Here is a 12,061-nt window from a genome sequence, read left to right on the forward strand (position 1 = left end):
AGGAAAGGCCACAGATTTTGGGAGAGAAGAATTGGAGATGGCCTTCACTTCGAGCAGATTTAATAGGAATGGAAAGAGATGGAAAGTAATCGGTAAGTTAGATCTCCTTTTCTTTTATCTTCTGCAAGAAATAGAAAAGTTATGTTAGATCTCCTTTTCAATTATTTAGATTTTTGGATATGGGATGGAAAATCAAAATTGATTGAAAATAGCTTTACGAATTGCATCTAAATTGAATCATCATTTTTAGGAAAAGAAGAAAATCATAATTGATGGATGCATAGGCATTTTTACTGAGGAAAATTAAAATAGATTGAAAATGACTTCTCCAATTGGATAGTCATTTGGGAAAGAGGAGAAAACAGAATAGATTGAAAATAGCTTCAGTTGATAGTAGTTTCTAGGAAGGAGAAGAAAACATAATAGATTGAAAAATTGAAAATAGCTTCAGTTGATAGTAGTTTTTAGGAAGGAGAAGAAAACATAATAGATTGAAAAATGAGAAGAGAAGAAAATAGAATAGAAAATGGCTTCTATTAATGATAATAGTTTTTAGGAAAGAGAAGAAAAAAAAGATTGAAAATGGCTTTTGTTAATTGATAGTCATGCTAGGGAGGAGAAGAAAACAGAATTGAATGAATATTATTTTATAATTGCATAATCATTCCTATGAAATAAATAGAAGACAGAAAGAGAAAAATGGAAGAGGTGAGAAATTATTATTATTTGTACCAAGAGAATATAATATTATAACAAACCATAGTTGGATTGAATGATTGAAGCACCATGAAATAATATTGACATATTTTCAATTTAAGTTTTACTACCCAACCAAAATTTAGAAACAATGAAAAAGTGGAATTCGATTTTCACTGAGACCGTTTTAGAGCTGTATTTCACATTGTTTGTTGAATTATTAATTAAAATGTGAAATGCTAACGAAAGGTGACGAACGGTTCGATATGAAACGAACTCTAGCAACCTTTGGAGTAGCTCTCGAGGAACGGGAGCTTACGTTAATTAAATTAGGGAATACTTCGGCTAAGGCCAACCAGGTAAGTGGCCTTACTATAGGATATGCTAAAAATTGTATGAGTTACGATGTTGTATGAACTATGTTGTACGATGCGGTATATGACTTATGATGATGTGTGGGTTATGATACCTGATGATGTGCTCAGTATATATATATTTTGATGAATGTCGTACTTGATATGTTTGATGCACTTTGTGGCAATATGATGAGTATGATGATTGCGTGACGTTTACCTTAATATGATGAGGTTTTCCAGATTGAGCATGCTATATGATGATGAGTGCCATATTGCATCATGTCGTTAGATCGACATAGGACACAACCCTAAGAGCGTGAAAATGATATTAATATAAATATCCACGAGTATGTGTTACCTAGAGTAACAAAGAGATGAGACTAGAGGGTTGTGTCAGAAGAGACATTATGATGAATTTAGAGGAACCTCATGCATATTGTATGTTCATAAGCATAGGGCTACTTCCCCTAGAGATGATGAGTGCGGACGCGCACCGTATGATGAGCGCGTATGCGCACAGGTGCGAAAGCACACAGATGAGGGTGTTCATGAGATGCATGACACTATGGGGTTCCGCTGACCTCCGGACGTCGCTACAGATTAGAGATAGGTCCCTAAATCATGATTGCATGTGTTTGCATTTGCATGACCCCCTATAGTGGGGCCACTTACTGAGTATTCTTTGAAATACTCAGGCCGTGTGCCACATCATTTTTCAGGTAAAGGCAAGGCGCACTTGTACGGAGGACGGTGGCATCGCGAGCAGAGACTGTGGCACGTGCATAGGGTAGACTCATATTTAAATTTCTAGTCTTAAGTTAGAATAGGTTGTTTTGTATTTCATTGTTTTAAATTATTTTGTATTTGTTTTTGTTTTCTCTAAATTTCAGTATTTCATATTTAAACACGTAAGACCTTGGCTGTGTTTTCCAGAGAAGAAGTTGTTTTAAACGTTTTTTTTTTTAAGTTTACGTTATCAATTATGTTCATGTAAAAGTTATATTTCCGTATTATAGATGAGCATGAGACGTTAGTAGCGACTCTGAGTATGTGAAAATTTAGGGTCGTTACATTTCAAGTATTTCAACTTCTTTGTAAAGTACAAATTAAATGATTAAGGAACATAATTATTTTCCCCACGTTGAAGTAAGAACAATCTATGACATTTTGAAATTCGGGTGGAATTATGCCATACACCCTATTTATTTACCGCATTCTAGATTTGTATTGTAACAGTCCAAAAAAATAATAATAAATAAATAAATAAAAATTATTATAAACAAAAAAATTATTATTATGTAAAAAAAAAAAAAATAATTAATTAATAAATAAGTAAATAAAAATAATTATTTCTCATCTCTCACTCACTTTCCCAATCATCTCTCTCCAACACACCTACCCAAAAATGAAACAGAAATGAAAAATGTCAGATTTGAGAAAACAGAAATGCCTGCATCAAATTTATAGGATATGGTTTGCTGATCAAGATTTACATGAGAGAGACTTGAGATTTCTCTTTTAAGTTATATCTCAAATCTTCTTTTCTTTATCCAATTATTTAGTTTTATTTAGCAATTTACAAAGATGTGACGATGAGCAGAAAAAAATAGAATCTATTAAATTGGCCAAAATAATTGCTAACCTAATTGAAAAGGTAACAAACAAAAATAAAAAGGAAGTGTTAAACAGATTTAACATATCAGAATTTTTCTCTCTTGCAAAAACAAACACAAAAAAACAAAAAAAAGTTCTAGTTTGAGCTATTTTGCTAGAAGGAAATTTTGCATTTGAAGAGGTCAGTAGTTTTCCTTTTATTTTATTTAATGATATTAAAAGTCATCCTCAACCGAAATAATTAAAAGAAGGTAAATACAGTAAAAGACACGGGGAGAAGATTGTGAATATAATTGAAATTATATAGAAAATGTTAAAGAATACAGAGAAAATAGAATATCTAGAAAATTTTAATGGGTATTAAACGGTTTGTATGAAAATAATACTGTAACAAACATATATAAATATTTCAAGACCTAACTCAGGTAAAGACTCTAACGTTCGCATGAAGTATAACACATGGATCAATATAAATTAGAGAAACAATTTTGTAGAAATTCAAACTCGAAACTGATGTCATGGGCTCACATAGGTTGACTTGAGTTCAATGGACTTGAGTTCAATGGACTTTCATTAAGGATAACGACGGAATCGAACTTTCATTAAGGATATATTCGTGACAACGACTTAAGCTAACCAGGTAAGTGACCTTACTATCGGCATGGTTATATTTGATGTTGACACGTGCCCTGTGGTTCTACACGTGCCATATATACTGATATGTGTGAATTATCTGTGGATCGATATGCTTTCTGTGTGTAATGTATATGTTATAATATGTGAATTGTATGATAATAATTATGGTACGATGTGTTCAAGGATATGTTTGAGATAGGATACAAGAAAGATGCACAAAACGAAATGTAACGATAGGAGTAAAATACGTTCATGAAACGTTAAGGTTAGGTTACATACCAGAGTGATATGGATAAGAGAGATTGATGGAAGAATACGGTTAGGCTACGGGTAGAAAGGGATAGGTTTGTGATAGATGATAGAACGATAGTGTAGGTTAAGTTCTTGTGATGAGATGACTAAGGTACGTTCACGTAATAATATGTCTGTGATAGGTATAAGAACGTTAAGGCTATGATAAGTTAGAGAATGATATGACTATGAAGTGTTTACGTTATGACTCGTTTATGATATGATACATTGTATGCTAGATTATTGTGCTTAAGTACGTAGTTATGTGAACGTGAATGTATGCTATGTATGCTTTTAGTCTGATGTGATGTGTAATGCATGTAACGATATGAGGTCCTTGAATGAGTATGGCATGTTTGTATGGAATATGTGAATGTGAACAGCATGAATTGTATGACATGAAACACGGTAAACTGTTTGGAACCATAACCCCGATAGAAATGTGTATGAAATGTGAAATGAAAATGAGAATGACATGAAGCCTGGAACGTGACAGGGGGTTATGGTCATTAAAGATAAATGTAGAAATAGGGGGACCTCATGCATTATGTGTGTTCATGCATCTGGGGGATACCCTCATCCCATCACGAGGGTACAGACGCGTACATCCAATGACAGGACAACGATCGTTATGCATTGCATAGCGCTGCTGTGACGGTTCTAGTTTTAACGGGTCCCGGCATAAGGGGCTCCCAAAGTATGCCCACCGGATAAGAACAGTGGCCCAGCGGTGAGCGAACTAGCTGGTGAGCCCATATTCGTACGTATGGGCTGTGTGTAGAGTATATGGTACACGTCCACGATTACCCGTTAGGACAGCACCGTAGGAAAAACGAAACGAAACAAAACGAAAGATAGGTCCCATCATTTCATTGCATGTGATTGTTGCATTTAACCCCAATAGTGGGGTCACTTACTGAATATTTCTTTAAATACTAGAAATACTCAAACCATGTGCTACTACATTTTTCAAGTTAAGGCAAGACATTCCTATACGGCTGATGACGGCATCGCAACTCGAGATCATGACACATGTATAGGATAGTGGTATTTATTTTCTTAGACTTAGGATAAAATATGATGTTTTAAACTTAAACGCTTATTTATTTTATTTCGGGTCTTTTGTTATGTCGTTTTAAAGATGTTTTCGAAACACGTAAGTCCATGACTGTGTTTTAAGTTAAAGGTTATGTTTTATGGAATTTAAATGAAATCTTCAGCATTTAATGTTTATGGTATGTATACAATAGCGACCTTAAATTAAGTAAAAAATTTTGGGTAGTTACATGTATGTCATAATTGTTTTATTTTATTTTATTTTATTTTTCATTCAAAGTGTCAATGTGCAAATAATCAAACATATTCATAAAAAGCTCATTAATGACGAATATAGCATTTTTTAAGAAAAGAATTCACGCACCTGCTTAAGTATTTTTAAATAATTTTATTTTTACCCTCTACAACTATGATAGAGGAAGTGTTGATAGTGGAGTTGTTCCTCAATATATTCGAAAAAAAAAAAAAAAAAAAAAACTTGTTGATGTTGGTAAAATAGTCGCAAAATCATTGTACAATAACTATTGGACACCAGTCTGTCCACCTTTCTATCAACGAGACTCGCAGGCCTAGCTTTGCTATGGCATGTAAGATTTGAGCATGTGAATTTTCATGGGCTCAAAATTAATGGGAGAGAAGAAGATGGTTATGGGGCTACCCAAAATCATACACCCAAACCAACTATATAAAAGTTTCCGAGTCTCCAAACAAGTATTATTATCATTTCCAGCTCAAACAAGTTTTCTTGTTGAGCGACCATTGCAACTAGTGCATACAGATTTATGTGGCCCGATCGCTCCATTATCAATGGTTGGTAACAAGTATTTTTTCTTACTTGTTGATAATTATAGTTGTTGGATGTGAGTGTACACGCTTAGAGAAAAAAAAAAGACATTATGTACATTCAAGAAGTTCACTCAATGAAAAAGGGTTTGACCACAAGCTAAAAACCTTGCATATCGACCAAGTTTGTGAGTTCTTATCGCAGAACTTCTCAAAGTTTTGCGAAGATGAAGGCGTCGAGGATGAAGATTATTTCAAGGAATTATTATCAAGGTCATTCTTTCAAGACGTCACAAGAAATGAAATGGGTGACATAATAAAATGTAAGATGCACAACTTGATGCATGATCTTGCTCATTCAAGAATAAACAATGAATACATTTCTATGGATGAGAACAATAGCATCATTATTGAAAGAACCCGACACATCTATATTTGTCGTCAGTTCGGTGAAAAATTGGAGCCCCTAAAATTATTATTTGAGACAAAAAATTTAAGAAACATTAATTAATTAATGCTCTAAGTTACTCACCAAGAAATCCTTAACCCAATACTTCCATGTTTTTGCAATTAAGGACATTGAATTTGTATTTTTACTCTTTTAATACTTTAAAAGTATTGCCAATACCTATCGGTAAGTTAAACATTTAAGATATTTGAAGATACACCTATACAAACTACACAAACTACAGTTTCTTCCAAAGTTTATAACTAAGTTGTATAATTTGGAAACACTTATCCTTAATGAGTGTGAGAACTCACGAGAGTTGCCGAGGGATGTAACAAATTGGATGGAGTTTAGATATCTAAGCATGGTAGAAATAGGGTGGAAGGAATTACAATTTGGAAACACTTATCCTTCAAAATTGTTTTCTATTAAGAGAATTGCAAAGATATTAAAAACTATGTCAACCTTAACCATCTTAATTTATGTGGTTTCGATGCTTTGACTCATCCGTCTAAAGGATTAGGAGAGCTTACAAGTCTTCAAACAATGAATTTGTTTGCACTAAAGAAAGATATTGGTTGTGATTTAAGCGAGTTGAATAGTTTAGTTGTGATTTAAGCGAGTTGAATAGTTTTGAACAAGTTGAAGGAATCATTAACTATTAAAGATTTGGAAGTTTGTACAATTGATGAATTGGAAACTAGTTCTTTTAACTTGTGATTTAAATTGGGTGTTCAAGAGTTAAAGCTAGTTTTGAACTATTCCAACGATGAGCATATGAATATTGTCCTTGACAATGAGTGCAAAGGAGTTTTACAATGCTTACAGCCACATTCAAAAGTTCAAAAGATAAAAATATACGGATATGGAGAAGTCAGACTATGTTGACTATCCTCTAATACCCTTGTTCACTTAATCAGTATAAAGCTTTCAAACTGCTTCAAATTGCAAGCTCTCCAACCATTTGATTGATTTCATTTTCTCAATCATTTGGGTCTTAAATAGTGGGTACCCAACATTGAGTACATGGACAACAATGGATATCCTTCTTCATCAATGTTTATTCCATCCCTCGAGGAATTAAGCATCAAAGACATGCACAATTTAAAAGGATGGTGGAAGGGTGAAACTTCATCGGAAGCTTCTCCAAACACTGCATCATTTCCTATAACAATGTCTTGTCTTTGTGAACTTGAGATCAATGACTTGTCTTTATTTGGCTTCAATTCCTTGATGTGCACTTTTGAAGTCGCTACAACTAAGTGCAGTTAGTTCACAACTACTTAATATGGTAATTGAAATGATTGTCGATAATGGTGTTGAATAGTCTTCTTCTAACGGTGTAGGTCCCCACTATGCTGGGACGAAGTAGGCGAGAGAGAGTTAGTAGGACCCGAGCTGGTTTGACTCACCAATGAGGCTGTCCAGAAAATTCGAGCAAGGATGCGTATTGCTCAAAGTAGACAGAAAAGCTACGCCGATGTAAGGCGTAGAAGCCTGGAGTTTGAGATAGAGGACCCAGTATTCCTCAAGGTGGCACCTATGAAAGGTGTCTTGAGGTTCGAACGTAAGGGCAAGTTAAGTCCTAAATTCATTGGACCATTCGAGATCCTAGAGCGAGTTGGTCCAGTAGCGTGTAAGTTAGCCCTACCTCCCGCCCTCTCAGGAGTTCATGATGTATTTCACGTGTCGATGCTGAGGAAGTACGTTACGGACCCTATCCACGTATTAGACTACAACCACTCCAACTCAATGAAGATTTGAGCTACAAGGAAAAACTAGTAAAAATTTTAGCTAGAGAAGTAAAAACCTTACGCAACGGGAATATTGCGTTCGTTAAGGTACTATGGCAGAATCACCACAGCGAGGAAACCACGTGGGAGCGTGAGGACGAAATAATAGAAAAATATCCTGAGCTAGTACGAGAGTTTGAGACTTTCGAGGATGAAAGTTCTTTTTAGGGGTAGATAATGTAACGACCCGAAAAAAAAAAGAAAAAAGAAAAGATAATAATAATAAGTAAATAATAATTATAAAAAAATAAAATAAAATAAAATAAAGGTAAATTATCGACTCTCCCTTTCCACCCTCCCCAAATATCTCCCCAACCCCTCCAACTGTAAAATCATCTGCAAAAAAACAAGAAAGGAAACAGAAACAAAAATGGCAGATTTTGGGAAGGGAAAAATGGGAGAAAGAAACATAGGAAAGATTACCGATTTTGGGAGAGAAGAATTGGAGATGACCTTCACTTCAGGCAGATCTAATAGGAATGGAAAGAGATAGAAAAGTCATCAGTAAGTTAGATCTCATTTTCTTTTATTTTTGCACAAGATAGAAAAGCTATCTTAGATCTCTCTTTCAATTATTTAGATTTTTGGATATGGGATCGAAAATCAAAATTGGGTGTGTCAATTGCATCTAAATTACAAGACTTACAGAGAGTTAAATAAGGTAACCATAAAGAACAAATACCCTCTGCCTAGAATATAAGACTTATTCGATCAACTAAGAGAAGCGACGATATTTTCTAAGATAGACCTGCGGTCAGGTTATCATTAAATAAAGAGTAAAGAAAAAGATGCACCAAATACAGCATTTAGGACAAGGTATGATCGCTATAAGTTCGTGATATGTCATTTAGCCTCACCAATGCTCCAGTTGTGTTAACGGGGTTAATGAACCAAGTGTTCAAGAACTGTCTAGACACTTTTGTGATCGTGCTCATTGATGACATCCTAGTGTACTCGAAAACAAACTTGGTACACTAGGAACACCTCTAAAATGTCCTAGCCACCCTAAGAGAGAACAAGTTGTATGCCAAGTTCTCAAAGTGTGAATTTTGGTTAGATAAGTCTCTTTCCTAGGATACATGGCGACAAAGGACGGAGTATCCGTAGATCCTACTAAGGTCAAAGCGGTCACGAAGTAAGAATGCCCAACTTCGGTAACATCAGTACAGAATTTCTTGGGACTAGCGAGATACTATCGAAGGTTCGTGTAGGACTTCGCTACAATAGCCTCGCCTTTGACACAGCTAACGAGAAAAGGGGTACCATTTATATGAAATGATGCTGGGGAGGCAAGCTTCCAAAACCTAAAAGAGAGATTGGTAACCGTCCCGGTACTCACGGTACCCGAGATCTCAGAAGAGTACGTAATCTATAGTGACGCCTTTAAAGAATGGACTAGGATGTGTGTTAATGCAACACGGTAAAGTTGTTGCATACGCGTCCCGTCAACTAAAAGAATACGAAGATAATTACCTTACCCACGACCTGGAGTTCGCCGCTGTAGTGTCCGCGCTGAAAATTTTGTGACACTACTTGTATGGAGAGAAAATTCAAAGTTTAACCGACCACAAGATTTTAAATATTTCTTCACCCAGAAAGAGTTAAATATGAGACAGAGAAGGTTGTTAGAATTGGTGGAGGACTACGATGTAGATATCCAGTACCACCCTAGAAAAGCAAATGTGGTCGCAGAAGCATTGAGCAGAAAGGCGGCCCACTCTTCGGCCCTCATTACGAGGGAAGTAAGGGTACAAAGAAAATTCGAGGGAGCCAACATAGTTGTAGCGACCGAGAGAGTCATAGCATAACTGACCCGACTTACAGTGCAACCTACACTTGGGCAAAGAGTGGTTACCTCCCAACGAGAGGAGCCAAACCTACAGAAAGTCTTAAGCCAGCTAGCTGAGAGTCTAGTAAATGGATTCTCGAAGACCTGAGATGAAGGGCTATTGTATCAGGGGCGCCTATATGTCTCGACAATAGAGGAGCTAAGGAAAGAAATATTAACGAAGCTCACAACTCGCCATTTGTCATGCACCCAGGAGGTACTAAGATGTACCAAGATTTAAAACAACACTTCTGGTGGAAGAGCATGAAGAGGGACGTGGCCGAGTTTGTGAGCAAGTGCTTAGTTTGTCAACAAGTGAAAGTTCCTAAACAAAAGGCTATGGGGTTGTTGTAGCCCCTAAGCATACCAGAGTGGAAGTGGGAAAACATAGCAAGGGATTTCATAGTAGGATTACCCAAAACGCACAAAGCATATACAGTGATCTAGGTAGTTGTCGATAGGTTGACCAAATCGACACACTTCCTACCTGGGAAAGCTACATATACAGTTGACAAATGGGCACAACTGTATGTGAAAGAAATAGTAAGACTACATGGAGTCCTAGTGTCTATAGTGTCGGATCGGGATTCACGCTTTACGGTAGCGTTTTGGCGCGGACTTTAAAAAGTGCTGGGTACCCGCCTCGACTTTAGTACTGCCTTTACCCCTAAACAGATAGACAAACGGAGCGTTTAAACCAAATTCTAGAGGACATGTTACGCGCTTGCATACTAGATTTTAAGGGAAGTTAGGATTCCAAACTCCACCGGATGAAATTCTCATATAATAACAGCTTCCAAGCAACTATTGGAATGGCACCGTTTGAGGCCTGATACGAAAAACGGTGTAGGTCGCCACTATGCTGGGACGAAGTAGGCGAGAGAGAGTTAGTAGGACCCGAGCTGGTTTGACTCATCAATGAGGCTGTCCAGAAAATTCGAGCAAGGATGCGTATTGCTCAAAGTAGACAGAAAAGCTACGCCGATGTAAGGCGTAGAAGCCTGGAGTTTGAGATAGGGGACCAAGTATTCCTCAAGGTGGCACCTATGAAAGGTGTCTTGAGGTTCGAACGTAAGGGCAAGTTAAGTCCTAAATTCATTGGACCATTCGAGATCCTAGAGAGTGTTGGTCCAGTAGCGTGTAAGTTAGCCCTACCTCCCGCCCTCTCAGGAGTTCATGATGTATTTCACGTGTCGATGCTGAGGAAGTACGTTATGGACCCTATCCACGTATTAGACTACAACCACTCCAACTCAATGAAGATTTGAGCTACAAGGAAAAACTAGTAAAAATTTTAGCTAGAGAAGTAAAAACCTTACGCAACAGGAATATTGCGTTCGTTAAGGTACTGTGGCAGAATCACCACAGCGAGGAAACCACGTGGGAGCGTGAGGACGAAATAATAGAAAAATATCCTGAGCTAGTATAAGAGTTTGAGACTTTCGAGAACGAAAGTTCTTTTTAGGGGTAGATAATGTAACGACCCGAAAAAAAAAAAGAAAAGATAATAATAATAAGTAAATAATAATTAAAATAAAATAAAAAAAGGTAAATTATCGACTCTCTCTCTCCACCTTCCCCAAATATCTCCCCAACCCCTCCAACTGTAAAATCATCTGCAAAAAAAACAAGAAAGGAAACAGAAACAAAAATCGCAGATTTTGGGAAGGGAAAAATGGGAGAAAGAAACATAGGAAAGATTACACATTTTGGGAGAGAAGAATTGGAGATGACCTTCACTTCAGGCAGATCTAATAGGAATGGAAAGAGATAGAAAAGTAATCGGTAAGTTAGATCTCATTTTCTTTTATTTTTGCACGAGATAGAAAAGTTATCTTAGATCTCTCTTATTTAGATTTTTGGATATGGGATCGAAAATCAAAATTAGGTCTGTCAATTGCATCTAAATTGAATCATCATTTTGAGGAAAGTGAAGAAAATCATAATGAATGGATGCATAGCCATTTTTACTCAAGGAAAAATTAAAATAGATTGGAAATGGTTAATGACAATAGTTTTAGGAAAGAAAAAAAAAATTCAAAATCATTTATCGAATTAATTAGAATCAGATTTCCACCTACATTACCCAGTTATTTAGATGTTAATTAGCAGTTAGAAATCATGTCAGATCTTTGAATGAGATCATAGATCTTCTTCTTTGTACCATTATTGAGAATTAGATCAACCCTTCATTTACTAAACGGTTAGAATTAAATAGGGAAGAAAAGAATTGAACAAGAATTAAACAAGAGGTTTGGAAAAGAATTAAACCGAGAGAGGTTTGAAATGAATTAAAGAGAGAGAGGTAAAGAAAAATATATATACATATATTTAATTAAGTACAGAAAAGAAGAAAAGAAAGAGGTAAATGAAAGGAAATTATATATATTTAACTAATTAAATACAGGAAAGAAAAGAGAGAGACAGTGGGGAGGAAAATGGAAGATTTGGTGAACAGAAACAATTTTACAGAGTAAATACATAGAGTAGAAAAAAAATATCAAGATATATATATATATATATATATATATATATATATATATATATATATATATATATA

The sequence above is a fragment of the Cucurbita moschata genome, unplaced genomic scaffold (genome assembly GCF_002738365.1).
Source record: "Cucurbita moschata cultivar Rifu unplaced genomic scaffold, Cmos_1.0 Cmo_Scf00066, whole genome shotgun sequence".
Classification (NCBI taxonomy): domain Eukaryota; kingdom Viridiplantae; phylum Streptophyta; class Magnoliopsida; order Cucurbitales; family Cucurbitaceae; genus Cucurbita; species Cucurbita moschata.